Raw genomic sequence first — 21,802 nt, 5'->3', positions numbered from 1 at the left:
TTTAGGATCTGCAAGGCATAATCAGACATGTGGGCCAATGTTCCAGGTGTCAATGATGCACTGTGAGTGCTGGGTGGAGGATCACTTTCTGGCAAATCACCATCCCTCCAGTCACGCACAAACCCTGTACCTGACCTTGCCACGCCAACATTTTTTCTTGCCCCCTGAGAAGCATCCTCCTTCCCAAAATAATCATCCCCATCATCCTCCTCCTCCTTTTCCTCTTCTTCCTCCACCTCGTCCAGGAGAGTTCCCTGAGCAGACAATGGCTGACTGTCATCAAGGCTTCCCTCCTCCACTTCCTCCTCGGCTGCAGATGCCTGCTCCTTAATGTGCGTCAAAGTTTGCATGAGCAGACACATAAGTGGGATGCTCATGCTTATGATGGCATCGTCTGCGCTTACCAGCCGTGTGCATTGCTCAAAATACTGAAGGACTTTACAGAGGTCTTTCAGCTTCGACCACTGCACACCAGACAACTCCATGTCTGCCCTCAAACTGCCTGCCCGTGTATCCTCCAACAAATTCATTACAGCCTGCTTCTGTTCGCACAGCCTCTGAACCATGCGCAGGGTGGAGTTCCACCTTGTTGCAACGTCGATAATTAGGCGGTGCTAGGGAAGGTGGAGCAATCGCTGCAGCTTCTGCATACGACTGGAGTGTACGGGTGACCAGCGGATGTGCGAGCACAGTCTTCGCACCTTATGGAGCAGGGCTGTTAACTCTGGATAATTATTGAGGAAGCACTGCACCACAAGGTTCCAGGTGTGAGCCAGGCAAGGTATGTGTCTGAGTTTTGAAAGGGCTATGGCTGTCACAAAATTCCGGCTGTTATCACTAACTACCTTGCCTGCCTCAAGATGTAGACTGCCAAGCCATGACTCAGTTTGTCGCTGCAAGTAGTCGGCCAGGACCTCTGCAGTGTGTCTGTTGTCACCCAAACACATCATCTTCAACACAGCCTGCTGACGCTTACCACTAGCTGTTCGATAGTGGGACACCTCGTGTGCAACACTGGCAGCTGTGGAGGGAGTGCTCGTGCGACTGCACTCTGTGAACGAGCTTTCGCTTCTGTAGGAGGAGGAGGGTTGAATGCCTACAGCCAACTGTTTCCTATACCGTGGGTTAGGCAGCACTGTCCCACTGCCGCTGTCCCCTGTGGACCCTGCATCCACCACATTAACCCAGTGCGCAGTGATGGACACGTAACGGCCCTGGCCATGCCTACTGGACCATGCATCTGTTGTGAGATGCACCTTTCCACTCACTGATCGCTTGATTGCATGGACAATGCGGTCTTTCACATGCAACCAACCGGTAGGGCATCATCTCTAACAAGATTAGTTTGGCAATGTGGGCGTTCAAACACAGTGTACATGGATGAGAGGATGAGTACTTTCTTGTCCTACTCAGAGTCTCTGATAGGGTGAGCTGGACTTGAGAGCTGCATATGGTGGAACTAGCGGTGGACATGGCGGACTGAGAGAGGGTTGGTGATGGTGTTGGTGGTCTTGCTGATGGCCTAGATTCAGTCTTTCATAGCACTAACATTGTGATTCCCTGACTGCTTTGGCCTTGCGACGACACCTCAACATTTGCTGCTGGTGGTGTGCTAACCGGTGGGCTTACAGTGGGGGAAGCGATGTAGCGTTGCTGACTACCTTCATTCGGAGCAAGTGCACATGCGGTACGTGAGATTTGGTAGTCCGTCCACACTTGCAAGTGCATGGTGGTTAAATGTCTAAGCATGCAACTTGTATTCAAATTTCTCAGTTTTTTCTCTTGGCTAAAGGTCTTTGCGCACTTCTTACAGATAACCTTTGCCTGATCATTAGGATTTTGTTCAAAAAAGTGCCACACTGCACTCTTCCTACTATGGAAGACATTTTGAGGCCTTGCACGCTGTGCTAAATTGACTGTCTGGCCAAGCTGTCCTGCAACTCTTTGGGTTTTTGTAAAACATTTTTAGACTGCTACGGGCCTGTCAGATAACAGCTGTTGCGATGTCAATGCCTGCTGCGGATCCTCCTCCTCCTCTTCTGAGCTATTAGCAGCGGCACCCTCTTCCCCCAATGGATGCCAATCTGGGTCAACAACTGGGTCATCCATCACCTCCTCTTCAATTTCATGTGCACCTTCCTCTGTGTCACCGTGTAAGGTGGTATAGTATGCGGGAAGGGGCACCTGAGTTTCATCAGGGTCAGATTCTGGCTCAGTACACTGCGAGGACAATGTAGTGCTCTGAGTGAATGTACCAGCAGAAAAATCTAGCACTGGCTGTGCATCAGTGCTCTCCATATCCGATTCATCTTGGACTGGGGAATTCACGATTTGACTTGATAACCCAGGCATGGTATGTGAAAAGAGCTCCATGGAGTAATCTGTAGTGTGGCCTGCCGCATCCTTCACTTTTGGTAGGGGTGAAGGACACAAGGAAAGGTGTTGTTCCTGACCAGGAGCCTCCACTGATGACTTAGTGCTTTTATTTTTTAAACTTCAGAAGAGGAGGCGATAGAGCTGGAGGCTGTGTCAGCAATGTAAGCCAAAACTTGTTCCTGAAGCTCTGGCTTACCTACTCCCAGAAAAGGGAGCCTTCGAGGCTTTGTGGAGCCACACGTTGACGCAGGCTCAACACCTCCTGCCTTAGGTGCTATTGTGCTTTTGCCACTACCAGCAGATGCACCACCACCCCCACCATCATCAGTACCAGCTGGCAACCCCCGCCCACTTGCATGGCCTCTTCCACCATACTTCCTCATTTTTGGAAAAATGTACCCAAAATACCACCAGCTATATGGTACTGTAAAACAAGGTACAAGGTGTATATAGTATTGTGGAGAATTTGAATCTCCCTAGAGATTTTAGGAGGCTGAACTATTATCTCAGGCCCAATATAGATTACACCTCAATTTAACAGGCTGAAATTGGCTGGTGTATGACAAAATACAAGGTGTATATAGTATTGGGGAGAATTGGAAGCTCCCTAGAGATTTTAGGAGGCTGAACTATTATCTCAGGTCCAATATAGATTACACCTCAATTTAACAGGCTGAAATTGGCTGGTGTATGACAAAGTACAAGGTGTATATAGTATTGTGGAGAATTTGAATCTCCCTAGAGATTTTAGGAGGCTGAACTTGTCAAGGGCAGATAGCGCTGCCCCCCAGGAGGCAAGGACACCAGCTACAAGTATGTGCAGGATTCTTACCCACCGCGGTGAGCGTCAGGAGTATGGTGCGGGTATGGCTAGACCAGCTCCAGGACCTGCAAGGAGGGTGGAGTGATAGTGAAGCGCCCGATGCCCGCAGGACCTGCGATCATGTGACCGCGTGTCAGAGAACTGGGTGGGACTACAGGCGAGCTCCTGCAGCGTCGAGAGTAATACTGGTATCAAAGCGGTTCAGAGAAAATTACAGTAGTCAGGCAAGCTATAAGGTCATACACGGGGCGGGCGGCGAAGTACAGGAGGGATATTCAAAGGAAGGTCAAGAACGTAGCCAAGGGTCATACACAGGATGGGCAGTGTGGTACACAATCAGCAGACAAGAGACGTTAACCGTGACAGGATCGGGTCAAGCACCAAGCAGACAAACAACGATTGGCATGAAGCACAGACAAAGCAGGGTCAGGCACACTCAGCTAAGAGTATAAAAGATGGGACGGCTCTACCATGAGGCTATAAGAACCCTCCCTGGATTTACAGAGTGGCTTTCCATGTTAACTCTTACACCACCTAACCGGACGTCTCAGTAAACCATGACAGTACCCCCCTTTCAATGGGGGGCCTCTGGACCCCCAGGCCTTTCAGGATATCGAGCATGGTATGCTCTAACCAGGTGATCGGCGTGCACCAAGCTGGCTGGTACACAAGACCGGTCCTCAGGACCGTACCCCTTCCATTGCACCAGGTATTGCAAAGACCCGCGAACCCATCAAGAATGTACAATGTGTGGAACTTCAAATTCCATATGTCCATCAACCAATACCGGGGTTGGAAGGGAACCTGGTTCCTCTACCACTTAACCTAATGGCTTAAGCAAGGACCTATGGAAAACATCATGGAGTTTCAAAGATGAAGGGAGAATTAAGTGATACGCTACGGGGTTAATCACTTCGGTTATCTCATAAGGGCCAATGAATTTCAGCACCAGTTTGGCGGAGGGTAACCTTAGGCTTATGTTTCGCATGGAAAGCCACACCTTATCTCCACACTGTAACGTCTGACCAGAGTCCCTTTTATTATCCACGAAATATTTATATTTCCCTTGTGCTTTGGAAATATTCAAACGAACCTTTGACCACAAATCACTGATCCAGTTGACACAATCCTCAGCCCCCGGACAGTTAGAATCCAGACGTGAAAATTCACCGAAATGAGGGTTTAATCCGTAATTAATAAAAAAACGGTGACCTACCAGTGGATTGATTTATTCGATTGTTGAAGGCGAATTTCGCCAAAGGCAAAGCATCACACCAATCATCCTGCAAAGTGGAAGTCAAACACCGGAGAATCTGTTCCAGCGACTGGTTCTTGCGCTCCGTTTGTCCATTGCTTTCTGGGTGATAAGCTGAGGAAAAAGACAGAGATATCCCCAACTTCTTGCAAAAGGCCTGCCAAAACTTAGCTACAAATTGCGTCCCCCTATCGGATACAATGTTCATAGGTACCCCATGAAGACGAACAACCTGGGAGAGGAAATGTCTAGAAAGGACTTCTGCTGACGGTAACTTAGCCATAGGTACGAAGTGTGCCAACTTGGAGAATCTGTCCACAATTACCCAAACCACAGTATTACCCTGGGATGGAGGGAGATTAGTAATAAAGTCCATGGACAAATGAGTCCAAGGTCTTCTCGTGATTGGTAAAGGCACCAATTCCCCGGCCGGCCACAATGAGAGCTCTTGTAACGGGCACATATCCCACATGCTGCAACATATCTCTTAACCTCTGCAGACATTAATGGCCACCAAAAAACTCTTTTTACTGCTTCACATGTGGCTGTAATACCTGGATGAGCGCCCAATTTTGAGTCATGGAATTCCCGCAGGAGATTGGTGCGCAAGTGTTGTGAAACAAACAATTTATGTGCAGGTTTGGACCTTGGAGCTAAAGATTGAGCCCCCACAATCTTCTGCTCCAATTCCGATGACAGCTCCGCTATAACCACCCCGGGTTGAAGAATGGAGGACGGTGGGTCAGGGGCGGACGATGGCTCAAAACTGCGTGATAACACATCTGCTTTAACATTTTTAGACCCTGGTCGAAAAGTAATAGAAAATTGAAACCTGGAAAATAAAAGTGACCAGCGGGCCTGCCTGGGAGTCAATCTTTTGGCTGATTTAATATACTCTAAATTTTTGTGATCAGTAATGACTGTGATAGGGTGAGCTGCCCCCTCCAAAAAATGCCTCCACTCTTCGAACGCCAACTTGATTGCCAGAAGCTCTCTGTTTCCAATGTCGTAGTTTCTCTCTGCTGGAGAATTTTTTTTTCGAAAAATAGGCACAAGTCCTAAGGTTAGACAGAGTAACTGACCCTTGAGACAACACAGCCCCCACCCCTACCTCTGAAGCATCAACCTCCACTACAAATGGCAAGGAAGGGTCTGGTTGAACCAATATCGGAGCAGATATAAACCAATTCTTTAGAACAAGAAAAGATTGTCTAGCTGGAGGGGACCAATTCCTAATATCAGCCCCCTTACACGTGAGATCAGTAAGAGGCTTGACTATCTGCGAAAAGCCTTTGATGAACCTGCGATAATAGTTCGCGAATCCCAAGAAGCGCTGGAGTCCTTTCAGGTCCTGAGGTTGGACCCACTCCACAATGGCTTGCACCTTATTGGGATCCATCCGAAACCCCTGTGGCGAGATTATGAGCCCTAAAAATGTTAACTCCTGGACAAAAAATGTACATTTTTCAAGCTTGACGAACAGTTGATTTTCTCTGAGTCTTTAAAGTACCGTTCTGACATGCAATAAATGAGAATCCTTGTCAGCAGAGTATATTAGGATATCATCTAAGTAGACAACAACAAAGCGGACAATGAGGTCCGCAAATACCACATTGATGAAATTCTGGAAGACAGCTGGTGCATTAGTGAGACCTAACGGCATCACTAAATTTTCAAATAATCCCTCTGATGTGAGAAAAGCTGTCTTCCATTCGTCTCCTTCTCTGATTCTTATCAAGTTATAGGCCCCTCTAAGATCCAATTTAGAAATCCACTTAGCCCCCGAGAGCTGGTTAAACAAATCTGGAATCAGGGGTAAGGGATTTGTATTCCTGACGGTAATTTTGTTGAGTTCTCGAAAGTCGAGGCAGGGACGTAGGCCACCATCTTTCTTTTTAACAAAGAAAAATCCTGCTGCTACTGGGGAAACTGAAGGTCTTATGTGCCCTTTACGGAGACTTTCAGTCATGTATTCCTTCATAGCAAGACGCTCAGGGCCTGACAAATTGAATAAACGGGCATTGGGCAATTTGGCCACAGGAATCAGATCAATTTTGCAGTCAAATGGCCTATGCGGGGGTAATGCCTCGGCCTCGCTTTCTGAAAACATGTCCTCAAAGTCCTTAAGGTACTCCAGAATACCCTCCAGACTGACAGAAGACTCGTAGACAGAATTTGCGGGTGTCACACAAAAAACAGATTTATAGCAACAGTCCATACATTTAGATCCCCACTTGACAATTTCCCTTTTTTCCCAATCAATCACTGGGTTGTGCCGTTGAAACCACGGCATGCCCAATACCAGCCCTGCGGGCAATTTGTCCATCACACAACACTTAATTTCCTCTAGATGAGAGGAACCAATTTGCAGGGAAAAACTGTCAGAAACATAAAGAATCCCTGAACGGGTGAGGGGGGAAGAGTCGATGGCCACAATTTTCAGTGGGGTCTCCAGCCTGACTGTCCCTATCTTGAGTTGGGAGATGATACAGGAGCTGACTAGTAAATGATAATTATCTACTACCAGTTCAACTTTAAGCAAGATTTTAGGGCATGAGGAAAAAAGTAACTGAAGGTCTGGGCAGCCTCCTCGATCACTACCCAGACCTAGTAGTTTCCCGTCGACTTAGAGGATGATGGACACGATGGGCAATCCCTCCTCCAATGTCCCGATTCTCCACAATAGAAACAGAGCTGCTTCTCTCGGCGGCGTTTTCTTTCTTTCTCTTTAACTGAGGTGACACCAATTTCCATGGGCACCGGACTGGCATCAACCTCTTTACTGCCAGAAAATAAGGAGGTTTCCGAGTGCATAACTCCTCTGGCTCTTAGCCAGCGATCCATCCACACGGCTTGGGTCATGGAATCCTCCAGAGTATCAGGAGGTGGATGCAGGGCCAAGGCATCCTGAAGGCGTTCTGACAGGCCTCTAAGGAATAGTCCCTGGAGAGCGGCATCATCCCAGGAGATCTCCGCTGCCCACCGTCGGAACTCTGAGCAGAACCACTCCGCTGAGTGCCGACCCTGCCGTGCATTCAACACCATATCCTCAGTCATCCGAACCCTATCTGGTTTGTCATAAATGCGACCCAGGGCCTCACAAACGCATCAACAGTCATTCGTTCCGCGGCCGTGGGAGTAAGAGAAAACGCCCAGGCTTGTGGGGCACCCCGAAGTAGAGAGATAATCACCCCAACCCTCTGAAACTCTCCCCCGGAAGAACGGGGTCTCAGGGAGAAGAACAGTTTTCACCCTTCCCTGAAAGCCCTGTACTCCCTTTTGTCCCCAGAAAAGGAGTCCGGCAGTTTAACAGGGGACTCAGGGGACACAAGTGACACATCCTTACTCTCAGGACTGAGAGCCCCTGCAGAGACGGCCCCCTGCACTGTGTCCACCAGCTGTTGCTGGGTATGGGCCATAGTGCGCTGCTCCACATTTAATTTTTGGAACATTTGAGTCAGATGTTTTACCTGGTCTGACAGCACTTGCATGGGATCCATGACACAAGCCTATAATAACCAAACACACACACACTTTTCCCAGAGAGGGGAAAAAAAAAACTGTAATGGTCATTTATAATGTCAAGGGCAGATAGCGCTGCCCCCCAGGAGGCAAGGACTCCAGCTACAAGTATGTGCAGTATTCTTACCCACCGCAGTGAGAGTCAGGAGTATGGCGCGGGTATGGCTAGACCAGCTCCAGGACCTGCGGGGAGGGTGGAGTGATAGTGAAGCGCCCGATGCCCGCAGGACCTGCGATCACATGACCGCACGTCAGAGAACTGGGCGGGACTACAGCCGAGCACCCGCAGCGCCAAGAGTGATGCTTGTATCAAAGCGGCTCAGAGAAAATAACAGTAGTCAGGCAAGCAATAAGGTCATACACGGGGTGGGCGGCGGGTAGCCTTAGGCTTATGTTTCTTGTGGAAAGCTACACCTTATCTCCACACTGTAACGTCTGACCAGAGTCCCTTTTATTATCCACAAAATATTTATATATCCCTTGTGCTTGGGAAATATTCAAATGAACCTTTGACCACAAATCACTGATCCGGTTGACACAATCCTCAGCCCCCGGACAGTTAGAATCCAGACGTGAAAATTCACCGAAATGAGGGTTTAATCCGTAATTAATAAAAAACGGTGACCTACCAGTGGATTGATTTATTCGATTGTTGAAGGCGAATTCCGCCAAAGGCAAAGCATCGCACCAATCATCCTGCAAAGTGGAAGTCAAACACCGGAGAATCTGTTACAGCGACTGGTTCGTGCGCTCCATTTGTCTATTGCTTTCTGGGTGATAAGCTGAGGAAAAAGACAGAGATATCCCCAACTTCTTGAAAAAGGCCTGCCAAAACTTAGCTACAAATTGCGTCCCCCTATTGGATACAATGTTCATAGGTACCCCATGAAGACGAACAACCTGGGAGAGGAAATGTCTAGAAAGGACTTCTGCTGACGGTAACTTTGCCATAGGTACGAAGTGTGCCAACTTGGAGAATCTGTCCACAATTACCCAAACCACAGTATTACCCCAGGATGGAGGGAGATTAGTAATGAAGTCCATGAACAAATGAGTCCAAGGTCTTCTCGTGATTGGTAAAGGCACCAATTCCCCGGCCGGCCGGCAATGAGAGCTCTTGTAACGTGCACATATCCCACATGCTGCGACATATCTCTTAACCTCTGCAGACATTAATGGCCACCAAAAATCTCTTTTCACTCGGTGAAGGACACAAGGAAAGGGGTTCTTCCTGACCAGGAGCCAGCATTTGGCGACTCAGTGTTTGCATTTTTTGAAACTTCAGAAGAGGAGGGCATATTTGCTGGAGTCTGTTTCGGCAATGTAAGCCAAAACCAGTTCCTGATGCTCCGGCTTTAAAAGCGGTTAACCTACTCCCAGAAAAGGTAGCCTTCCAGGCATTCCGGAGCCAGACCATGATGCAGGCTCAACACCTCCTGCCTTAGCTGCTATTGTGCTTTTGCCACTACCAGCAGATGCACCACCACCATCAGTACCAGCTGGCCCCCCCACACCCACGTCCGCGGCCTCTTCCACCAAACTTCAAAATGTTGCAGAACATGAACCCAAAATAACATCAGATATATGGTACTGTATCAGAAGCGTACAGCTCTCTACAGTCAAAGGATGATTGTCAATCTCCCTATATATACCATCAGTCACACAGAGACGCTCACAGGCTCAGTATGGATTAAACAAGAATATAAAAAGTAGAAAAAGTGTACAGTATCAACAGATAGCAGGTATATATAGTATAGTTTAAAAATTCTAAATCTCCGTAGATTTTTCAGGAGGCAGACCCAGACGCTCTCAGGCTCAGTATGGATTACAACACAATACAAAAAGCCGTAAAACGGTAATGGATCTGAAGAGTACAGCTGTACACAGTAAAGGTTGTTGTCAATCTCAGTATTTATTTCCACAGTCAGAAAATAACTCTCACTTGGTCAGTTTGGATTAGACCAGAATATAAAAAGCAGTAAATGGGTAATGTATCACAAGCGTAGAGCTGTATACACTAGTGTTGGGGTAATTGTTAAATGTACATCTAAATTCCAGGAGTAACCCACAGACTGTCACACGCTCAGGATGGATCACACCACAATATAACAAGAAGATCCGCAAGAAATAATCACACATGTGGGACAATGTTCCAGGTGTCAATGATACACTTAGAGTGGTGGGTGGAGGAGGACTTCCTGGGAGAAAGGATACAGTATCACCAGATACCAGGTATATATAGCATAGTTTAAACATTAAAAATGTACGTGTATATATTCAGGAGTAGTGTTGAGCCACCCCGCTAGTGTTCCAGTTCGTTTTGGTTTGTTGAACACGAGGCAAGTTCGTCAAATGTTTGTCGAACGTTCGACGAACAGCGTCGAACACCATTGAAAACAATGGCAGCTAACACAAACACATACAAACACATAGAAAACAATTACAAAACACCTTAAAAGGTGTCCCAAAGCAGACAAAATTCTCAGAATACAAAAATAACATATGGAAAACGGCAACTACATATAGAAAAGAGGTGGAGGAGTAAAAGGAGGAGGAGGAGACACAGATATAGGCATGTCATGTCCTTATGAAGTCAAGAAAGGCTGGAATAAAAATGTAAAATTCCAAAAAAACAGTAAAAATCTGAAATCGAAGACGATCATATACTGTCGGACTTCCCACCATAAATTAGGCCAACTGATGATCGGGCGGCGTTATTCCCACGAACCTCCGAACAGCATCCATGAAGGCAAAGTGTTTGGTTTCCGGGGGCAGTATGGTTGCAAAGCTGAACCTTAAAGGAATGTCCAGAAGGGCACCACCAGGAGTGGAGCCTGCGGCTTAATTCGACTCCACCCGGGAAACCTCAACCATGCCAGCTACAGAAAAGATAGACAGATTGCAAGCTTTGTAGATTCTGTGGATGGTGGTGGATGTCCGTTTTTAGTTGTGCTAGCGATTTGTCAGCTTAATTTCGTTAACGAACGAGACTCCGGCATGCCCCCGCGGTACGCGTCAAGCTTACTAGAGGGACACGCCCTTACATGTCCGGGGCTGCATGCGCGCTACACTGAAAGGTCCAGTGTGTGTCGCTTACAGGTGCAGATAACCCACTGAACCCCGTTAGTGATGGGGATCTGGGATTACAATTCTTCCCTGTGAACGAGGATTTCCCAGTAAGTGCAGGTCAACCGGAATTCCGGAATTAGGCCTAACCGGCATTCCAGAAAAAATGAAAAAATTAAGTGTCCAAACCACAGGTGCTGTAGCTTGCTTAACAGCTGGGCTCCTATGCTGAGTAGCACGCAGTTCTTACATAAACAGGCGGCATAGCTTGGTTCACTGGTGGGCTCCTCTGCTGAGTAGCAGACAGTGCTACAAGGCCCAAAAGGATTTTCTGGACAAGATGCGGTAAAAAATAATTAGAAACACACACAGTGTAGCTCCTTGACAGGTGTACTACACCGCTTGCTACCACACACCGCTACTATGCCATGAAACAGTCTATTAACATTGAAAACCATTATTAATGTGAAAATGAAGTTACGCTTTTGGTGAATGAACCATTCTCAAACGGAACCTCGAACAGCCGAATTTTAAGCAAAGTGTTCGAATTCGACAAACAGCTCGAACACCGCCCAAAACAGCTGGAATTTTAACTTGGCGAACAGGTCGACTCGAACACCGCTCATCTCTAATCACGAGGCAGACTCAGACGTTCTCAGACCCAGTATGGATTCGACAAGATTGTAGAGAGTTGAGAAAGGGTACAGTATCACCCGATAACAGGTATATATGTAGCATAGTTTGCACATGAAAAACCTATGTCTATATATCAGGAGGCAGACTCAGAGGGTCTCAGGACCAGTATGGATTTGACGTGATTGTACAAAGTTGAGAAAGGGTACAGTATCACCGGATAACAGGTATATATAGCATAGTTTAAACATTAAAAACCTATGTCTATATATCAGGAGGCAGACTCAGAGGGTCTCAGGCCCAGTATGGATTTGACGTGATTGTACAAAGTTGAGAAAGGGTACAGTATCACCGGATAACAGGTATATATAGCATAGTTTAAACATTAAAAACCTATGTCTGTATATCAGGAGGCAGACTCAGACAGTCTCAGGCCCAGTATGGATTTGACGTGATTGTAGAAAGTTGAGAAAGGGTACAGTATCACTGGATAGCAGGTTTATATACAGTGGGGAAAAAAAGTATTTAGTCAGTCAGCAATAGTGCAAGTTCCACCACTTAAAAAGATGAGAGGCGTCTGTAATTTACATCATAGGTAGACCTCAACTATGGGAGACAAACTGAAAAAAAAAAATCCAGAAAATCACATTGTCTGTTTTTTTTTTCATTTTATTTGCATATTATGGTGGAAAATAAGTATTTGGTCAGAAACAAGCAATCAAGATTTCTGGCTCTCACAGACCTGTAACTTCTTCTTTAAGAGTCTCCTCTTTCCTCCACTCATTACCTGTAGTAATGGCACCAGTTTAAACTTGTTATCAGTATAAAAAGACACCTGTGCATACCCTCAAACAGTCTGACTCCAAACTCCACTATGGTGAAGACCAAAGAGCTGTCAAAGGACACCAGAAACAAAATTGTAGCCCTGCACCAGGCTGGGAAGACTGAATCTGCAATAGCCAACCAGCTTGGAGTGAAGAAATCAACTGTGGGAGCAATAATTAGAAAATGGAAGACATACAAGACCACTGATATTCTCCCTCGATCTGGTGCTCCACGCAAAATCCCACCCCGTGGGGTCAGAATGATCACAAGAACGGTGAGCAAAAATCCCAGAACCACGCGGGGGGGACCTAGTGAATGAACTGCAGAGAGCTGGGACCAATGTAACAAGGCCTACCATAAGTAACACACTACGCCACCATGGACTCAGATCCTGCAGTGCCAGACGTGTCCCACTGCTTAAGCCTGTACATGTCCGGGCCCGTCTGAAGTTTGCTAGAGAGCATTTGGATGATTCAGAGGAGTTTTGGGAGAATGTCCTATGGTCTGATGAAACCAAACTGGAACTGTTTGGTAGAAACACAACTTGTCGTGTTTGGAGGAAAAAGAATACTGAGTTGCATCCATCAAACACCATACCTACTGTAAAGCATGGTGGTGGAAACATCATGCTTTGGGGCTGTTTCTCTGCAAAGGGGCCAGGACAACTGATCCGGGTACATGAAAGAATGAATGGGGCCATGTATCGTGAGATTTTGAGTGCAAACCTCCTTCCATCAGCAAGGGCATTGAAGATGAAACGTGGCTGGGTCTTTCAACATGACAATGATCCAAAGCACACCGCCAGGGCAACGAAGGAGTGGCTTCGTAAGAAGCATTTCAAGGTCCTGGAGTGGCCTAGCCAGTCTCCAGATCTCAACACTATAGAAAACCTTTGGAGGGAGTTGAAAGTCCGTGTTGCCAAGCGAAAAGCCAAAAACATCACTGCTCTAGAGGAGTTCTGCATGGAGGAATGGGCCAACATACCAACAACAGTGTGTGGCAACCTTGTGAAGACTTACAGAAAACGTTTGACCTCTGTCATTGCCAACAAAGGATATATCACAAAGTATTGAGATGAAATTTTGTTTCTGACCAAATACTTATTTTCCACCATAATATGCAAATAAAATTAAAAAAAACCACACAATGTGATTTTCTGGATTTTTTTTTCTCAGTTTGTCTCCCATAGTTGAGGTCTACCTATGATGTAAATTACAGACGCCTCTCATCTTTTTAAGTGGTGGAACTTGCACTATTGCTGACTGACTAAATACTTTTTTTCCCCACTGTACCTGAGTGCTGATATAGTCTTTTGAAGCCTAGCTACTTCAGGTCCTACTAGCAAAGGGATTAATAGGGTCAGCAGTGAGGGAAAGCCGACGTTGAGTGGGGACGCCATCTGCGCAGGTCTTAGGGTGCCAATCTCCGCGGTAGGTAGGGAGAGGTAGTCTAGGAACTGTTATAGGGAGAATATAGTGGCACCCCTTTCACTTTTTCGGTGGTTATAAGGCCCATCTGGTCAAAGTGAGTCGGTACTGTCATAGCAATAATTTTCATAACTGCCTATTTTTCTAGAATTGATATATTTCTGAAGGAGTTTGTTGATTCTGCAGTTGTATTAACTAAAACCCCTGATTTAATATGGAACTAATCCCGTATATATGAATTCCTGCACATGATCGTAGTAGGGGATACTTCAAAATATGATAAATATCTCCAAGAATTAAAACTCTAGAGGGGCTCCCACAATTAGCATGAGATGATATTTTGCTGTTGTATGGATGGTAATGATAGGCGCATATATAGTGCAACAGGGGCTGTGTGATGCCGCAATTAAATGACTCCAATATAATAATATAAAGTATATATATCATTTTCCCTTTGGAGGGGGCAGCGCTATGTGCGCATGCCCAGTTGGTGGTACGCGCTCTCAGCGTGTGACGCGCTCTGTTGAGCGAGCACGCTGGTGACGCGCGACCCGAACACAGGATGTGAGGTGGATCAGGGACCGGAAGTGACGGCTTCCCGAGACGCCACGGCGCCAACATTTAAAAGGAGGCATGCATGAGTGTATGTACACATAATGTCGGATGAAGTATAGAACGGCCATGCGTGATACACCATTCAGATGAACCCCACTGGACTCCCCTGATGAGATAGGACGAAACGCGTCGGGAGAAAGGGGTGCCGCGCCTACTAGTCACGGAGATGGCAATCAATCAAAAAATGCCCCTGCTAATTGGGTGAGATTGTTCCGTGTTGTATATAATACTTTGGTGTCTAGATATTGGTCTCATTATATAAGAGACGGTCTATCTAAGATATTTATGCATACTTGGTGGATTCAGATTTGTTGCTGATATATAAGGAGGGTATGCGGGATTATATCTTTTATAGGACACTTGATACATTTTTATCTGATATACTATGTATGTGTCATAGAACCCGCAGCGAACGTAATAACTGAGGTTATGTGGTTCTGTTTTATGTTGTATAGCAGTATTGTACCCTGTAGTATACAGTACTCCTGAAGAGGAGAGGGAAACGGGTATGCCATATTTGGGAACATACTGATGGCATGACACCGGTTTCCAATAAAAACGGCCAACGCTATGATATGATAAGCCTAGAGACTATTTTGAGAAATTCTTATGTCTTTTGAAAAGGTTGGTTGTTCTGGACTGATTTAAAATACCCAATGAATATGCTTGATAATTGGGATACTCAGTAACGATGGGCAATACTAGCTTTTTTCATTTATGCGTTCTTCTTTGTTGTGTTTAACGTTACTTGAGCACCTTGCACTTTATTTTATAAAAATCAATAAAAGGTATATTTTAATTATTCTATCCATTGGCTGGTTAAACAATTTGGGAAGTGGATATCCTAGTGCTGTATACAGTATATGGAAATGGAGACCTCCTGCACTCCCCTGAGCCAGTGTCCCTACACTCCTCACATTCCCTAAACAGGCTCCGCACCTGTCGCCGCACGCGTACCTTAACACCCTTGCTCACCCTGACCCTAAACCCTCACTAGGGAATGGGTCGGTGCGGAGACTAATCCCACCACTGCACTAATAACACACATGAGGAAAGAAGACAATACAGGGGAAACACCACTTATCTTTGCTCTGTTGCGTGTGCTCCTAGCAACAGAGCCCACCACCCGTGTGCATCTTCTCCTCCACCCTGATCCATCACATAACTGGATCCATCACCATCATGCAGCCTGGGAGCAGAGTCCATCACCACTTGCAGCAGTCCAGTACACAGAGTCCCAAGATGAGTCCAGCCTCTGCCAAGAATCCAAGCATGCTCGAGTCCAGTTCTCAGCAACCAAGTCGAACATGCTGAGTGCAACTCTCTTCCTAGTCGCCACTCCTCTAAGCCATGCCCGCACTTCCCGCTGACACCATAAACTGCGACTCCACCAAGCCATGCCAGTCCTTCCTGCAGACACCATTAGCTGGCACTCATCCTCTCTGGCTGACTGCGCAGGACTCCTATCCCACTCCATCCTTCCACCAGGCTCTCCAACAACTCAGAAAGAAATATCACCAGCGGTGAGTGAACACCCTAAGCACACCTTTATAGGGAGTCACACCTGATCCCTAATTAAGTGAACATTAACCTAAACCTAAGGTGCGATACCGCTAACCACCACCGGGGACAGTCAAAACACCTTTGAACTCAACCAAAGTAAAAAAAGTTCACTTTGTGCTTTTAATACCGCCAGATCCACTGGATCATGACAGTAGTATTCTCCTACCGACTCTTAGTCTCACCATGGGTATGGCAGATTCACCACTGGCAGGGCGAGGGTTCTCTGGCTCCACTGCTGGCATGGCATCTGCTACCTGAACTTCCTGATTTTCAGAGTTCTCATGAGTCACTTCTTCTTGTACTACTAGTTGGGGAAATGTCAACACTGGCACCACTATGGCATCATTTACTTTAGTCCAATTGGCAGGGAATTCTCCAAATATAGTGCTGACCTTTTCTTCTTCTATGGGTTGGATGTTATTTTGTTCTTCCAATCTTTGTTTTAACTGGTCAGGGCATAATTTCAAATGATCTCTTGATACTGCTGCTGAGGTTTCACCTCCATGCCTACTAATAAGGCACACCTTGGTATTGTCAAAATTTGAGGGTAGAATGGTGTAGGGTTCAGCTTCCCATTGGTCATCCAATTTATGCAGTCTTCTTTTCCTCTTGAGGACTTGTTCTCCTGGTGACAAGGGGACTGCAGGTGCATGCTGATTGTAGTTCCTCTCTTGTTTTTGTCTTGCCTGAGCTAGACTCTTTTCCACACACTCTTGTACTCTTCTGTACTGTTGTTGTCTCTCTGTATCCCAGTCAGCATCTGTTGATGTCACTTCAGGTGTCAGGACTCCCATATCCAAAGCAATAGGCAGTCTACCAGGCCTCGCTCTCATTAGGTAGTCTGGAGTGCAGTTGGTGAAATTCACAGGAATGTGGTTGTAGAGGTTTACAAGATGTGGCAACTTTTCTGGCCACAGATTCCACTCGTCCAAAGGCAAGGTCTTCAGTAGGTCAATCACTACCTGGTTCATCTTTTCACACATGCCATTGGTCTGTGGATGGTACGGTGTGGTCCTGATCTTCTTGCAACCGTACAAGTTACAGAATTCCTGGAACACTTCTGCCTCAAAAGCTGGACCTTGATCTGTAAGCACTCGCTCGGGATATCCGTGTGGTCTACAAAAGTGCTGTTGGAATGCTCTGGCTGCTGTCCTGGCTGTTTGATCCTTTACAGGCACTACTACCAGGAATCTTGAGTAGTGGTCCACGATGGTAAGAGCATAGATGTAGCCTGAGCGGCTTGGGACCAACTTCACATGGTCTAGGGCGACCAATTCAAGTGGCTGTTTGGTTATTATTGGCTGTAGAGGAGCTCTCTGGCTGTTTCGATCCTTTCTGCGCAGGTTACATTGTCCACACTCTCGGCACCACTTTTCAATGGCTTTCCTCATACCAGCCCAGTAGAACCTCTCCCGGAGCAATGCTTCCAACTTCTTCCATCCGATGTGGCCAGCTCCATTGTGGTATGCTTCCAGGACCATTGATGCCTCTGTCTTTGGGACTACCACCTGCCAGACCTACTCATGAGTGCGAGAATTGATACTCCTCCGACACAGCTTTCCTTCATAAATGAACAGCCGACCTCTTTCCTTCCACAACTGTTGGGTTTCCTCAGGAGCATCCGACTCTGGGCGTGAGTCAGCTTGTGACAGTAGCTCCTTCACCAGGCGGACTGCGGGGTCGCTATCCTGCGTTTCTGCCCAGCCATGATGGGGCAATGGATTTAGGGTGACCTCCTTCAAGCCAGACCGCCTGTTTCTCACTCCTTGAGCACGTTGGGCCGCAATTGGCCGGTGGAAGGGCGGTAACTCTATTTCTTCAAGAGCCTTAGAGTCTTCTCCTGCATCTGGCAGATTAGGCATTCTGGAAAGCGCATCAGCATTAGCATTCTTATGCCCTGCCCGGTACTTGATGGTAAACTCATAGTTAGACAGCAGAGCCAACCATCATTGTTCCAGTGCACCTAGTTTTGCAGTTTCCAAGTGAGTCAACGGGTTGTTGTCCGTGAAGATGGTAAACTTGGCTGAAGCTAGGTAATGCTTGAATCTTTCAGTCACAGCCCAGACTATGGCAAGGAACTCCAGCTTGAAGGAACTGTAGTTGTCAGGGTTCCTTTCAGTGGGACGAAGCTTCCTGCTGGCGAAGGAGATCACCCTTTCTTTGCCATTCTGTACCTGTGACAGTACTGCTCCAAGTCCCACGTTGCTGCTATCAGTATACAACACAAAGGGTTTGTCATAATCTGGGTAGGCCAGAACTTCATCTCCTGTGAGAGCCATCTTCAGTCTGGTGAAGGATCTCTCCAACTCCTCAGTCCATTCAAAGGTGGAACTTTTCTGTTTGGCCTTCTTGGACTGCCCCAACAGAAGATTTTGCATAGGGGTGGCTATCTCCATGAAGCCTATGACGAATCTTCAGTAGTAGCCTACAACCTGAGGAATTGGCGTACTTCATGGAGGTTGCTGGGCTTTGGCCAGTCCCGGATGACTGTGACTTTGTCAGGATCTGGTGACACACCTTCTGCGCTCACTACATGACCGAGGTACTGAACCTTGGGCTTCAGGAGGTGGCATTTGGAAGGCTTCACCTTCAGGCCAAAGTTGGACAAGGCTTCAAACACCTCAGCCAGGTGCTTCAGATGGTCTTCATAAGTCTTGGAGAATACAATGACATCATCAAGGTTCAACAGGATCGTCTCGAAGTTCTTGTGTCCCAGGCAGCACTCCATCAGCCGTTGAAATGTTCCTGGGGCGGTGCAGAGCCCGAATGGCATATAGTTGAACTCACAGAGACCTGTTATGAATGGGTCACCGAGGAGAAAAAAGCAAAACAAGCTAAGTCACAGAAAACCAGAGTGGTTGGTAACTATGCAGATTGCAGATCCCTGATCCTACCACACAACTAGCAGCAGCCGTGGAGCGTACCTACGATGTTCCTAGACGCTTCGTCACAGCCGGAGGACTAAATAAGCCAGAAGCATGAATAGGGGAAAACTAACTGCCCCAGAGCAGACCCCAAAGGAATAGATAGCCCCCACACATGTATTGATGGTGAAACAAGATGAAGGCACAAACACAGGCAGGAAAATAGGCTGAGCAAACGATGGGGCCCAAACTAACTAGAGAGGAAAGGAAAGGAAAGACACTGTCTGCAACCTGCAAAAAACCCTACAAAAATAATGTCCAACACTTCTGATAGCAAAATTAACCCTGAAGTCACTAGACTTCTCCCACTGTATCAGCACTCTGAAATATTCTGAGACAGAGCAAAAAGAGACCAAACAAGTAAGGGAGAAAAAGCGAATTGGCAAAATACTGATAAATAAGAGTGGAAATTCAGCACAGCCCCCAGCCGGGGCTGGCTTACCACACCAAAAAACTGAATAGACCAACAAAATCAAGTGTGAACATTAGCAGAAAAACTTAGCTTTAGATGACTGGAACAGAGCTGAAAACCAAGAGCTGACAAACCAGAAGGAATCACCAGCAACTGTATAGGGCGTCGGCTGTTTTAAATCAAATCTGAGACTCCTGAGGTCCTATTGCCATCCTCATTCTCAGGTGGCAGATCTCCACTGATCAAATCAGCCTCACTACCTCCTGTTACCACCAGAGGGAGTCTGGAAGGAGAACTCACAACTGGTGAACCAGAGAATGAACTCACAACAGAGACCCATTGGGGTGGTAAATGCTGTTTTCTCCTTGTCTGCCTCTGCCACGGGAACCTGCCAATACCCACTAGTGAGATCCAAGGTGGAAAAATAGCAGTTTTAAGTGCAGCTAATGACTCCTCAATTCTGGGTAATGGGTAGGCATCCTTATGTGTAATGCTGTTCATTTTCCTGTAATCAACACACATTCTCATGGTACCATACTTTTTCTTTACAAAAACTATTGGAGCTGCCCAGGGGCTACAACTGTCTCTGATGACCCCTGCTTCCTTCATCTCTCTCAACATACCTTTGGCACATTGGTATTGTGTTGGGGGTATAGGCCGGTACATTTCTTTTATGGGTTGATGATCTCCAGTGGGGATATGATGTTGAACCCCTTTTGCCTTCCCAAAATCTAGTGGGTGTTTACTGAATACCCGCTCATATTCCTGGTTCACCCTGTAAACCCCATTTTTCTGGTATGAAGGTGTGGAGTCAGTTCCCACCTGCAATTGCTGACACCACTCCTCCCACTGCTTTACAGAGCCATTGTTCTCCACCTGGTCGGATGAGACCAAGGGCTCTGCTGCCTGCATTGCATTATTACTGACAGTGAGCAGCTTAGCAACTGTGGCATACCAAGGTATTGTGGCCTCCTCCTCCCCACAATTCAAAAGGCGTACAGGTACTCTCCCTTTACGTACATCAACTACCGCTCTGGCTGTCAGGACAGTGGGCCTGCTATCAGAGTATACTGGCTCTACCAATGCCTGGTAATCTTTTCCTCTGAGGCCTATGGCTGCCCGACACCAAATCAACATTTCACATCTGGGGGGTATTGCAATGGGGAAAGCATCACTCACTCTGACACTGCCAATTTCTCCGCCAGAGAGTTCTACCTGTTGTCTTTGCATCAGGGCCTTGATCTCCTTCTGCAGGACTCGTTGTTCACTGGAATCAGCAGTCTCAGCCACCTGTTGCAACAAGACAATAACCTCAGAAAGACAATTTTCAATTACATTTGTACCAAGAGTCATCATGGGATTACAGTCTCGTCGATCAATATCCACAACTATCAGACCTTGAGATATTAACTCCACCCTCCCCACTTTAACAGTAATTTCTTTACATTCCACTTGTGGTAAAGACTGACCATTACTGGTAACTACTGTTATTTCATCACTTGGGCCACGGGTGAGTTCAGAGTCAGCCCAATACCGCTTGTAGAGGATATAGGGCATAGTGGTCACCTGGGAGCCAGTGTCCAGCAAAGCGTTCATGGGGATGCCGTCAATCACCACTGGAAGGATCGGTCTCCCTCCAACGTACTTGGCTCGCCAGTTCCTTGGGCCTTGTGGTCCTACTCCTGGGGGTTGGCCCTCTGCCCCAGGGGTTACTTGTTTAAAGGACAGAATCTTGCGAGGTGGCCTGCTTAGTGGCAGTGACGACAGATGGGACGTCCGTTCTGGTCATAGCGATCGTTGTTCCTCCCTCGGAGTGGCGGAGTTCTCCTCTTCCAGAGCCCCGGGACATCCTCTGGACAGGAAGCAAGCTGGATCTTCTCCTTGGAGGACACCTGCATGGACTGCACGGTTTTAGTAAGTGCAGCCATCCCTTTGGTCAACTCCTGGACCTGAAGGCGCAGCTCTTCTGTAGGATCTTTATCCAGAGTCTGTGCATCAGCCTCCACAGGGATGGAAGGGAAAGATGTTGCTTCTTGGTGGTAGGTTATCGCTGGGCGCCTAGGGGGTGCTGGACGGCTGACAGTTGGTTCATGCAGCACCCGGATAGCCCTGTCCTTGAAATCAGCAAAGTCTAGATAAGGGTTCTGTAGGGCTATGATGCGCAGCTGTGCTCTGTGGGTGCTGGATAGGAGTCCTTCAATAAATTGCTCCTTTAGCAGTCCGTCTCCATCTTTCACACTGTCAGGGTCAATCTGCTTGATGGCTCGCAGCGCCTCCTGCAGGTTAAGAGCATAGTCCCTTATATTGTCCTGTGCTTTCTTGTTACATCCAAAGAACCTCATTTTGATTTCAGCTGCAGTG

Source organism: Dendrobates tinctorius, unplaced genomic scaffold (assembly GCF_039654945.1).
Source record: "Dendrobates tinctorius isolate UK_male_01 unplaced genomic scaffold, ASM3965494v1 ptg000159l, whole genome shotgun sequence".
Taxonomy (NCBI): domain Eukaryota; kingdom Metazoa; phylum Chordata; class Amphibia; order Anura; family Dendrobatidae; genus Dendrobates; species Dendrobates tinctorius.
Note: the sequence above shows the minus strand (reverse complement) of the source record.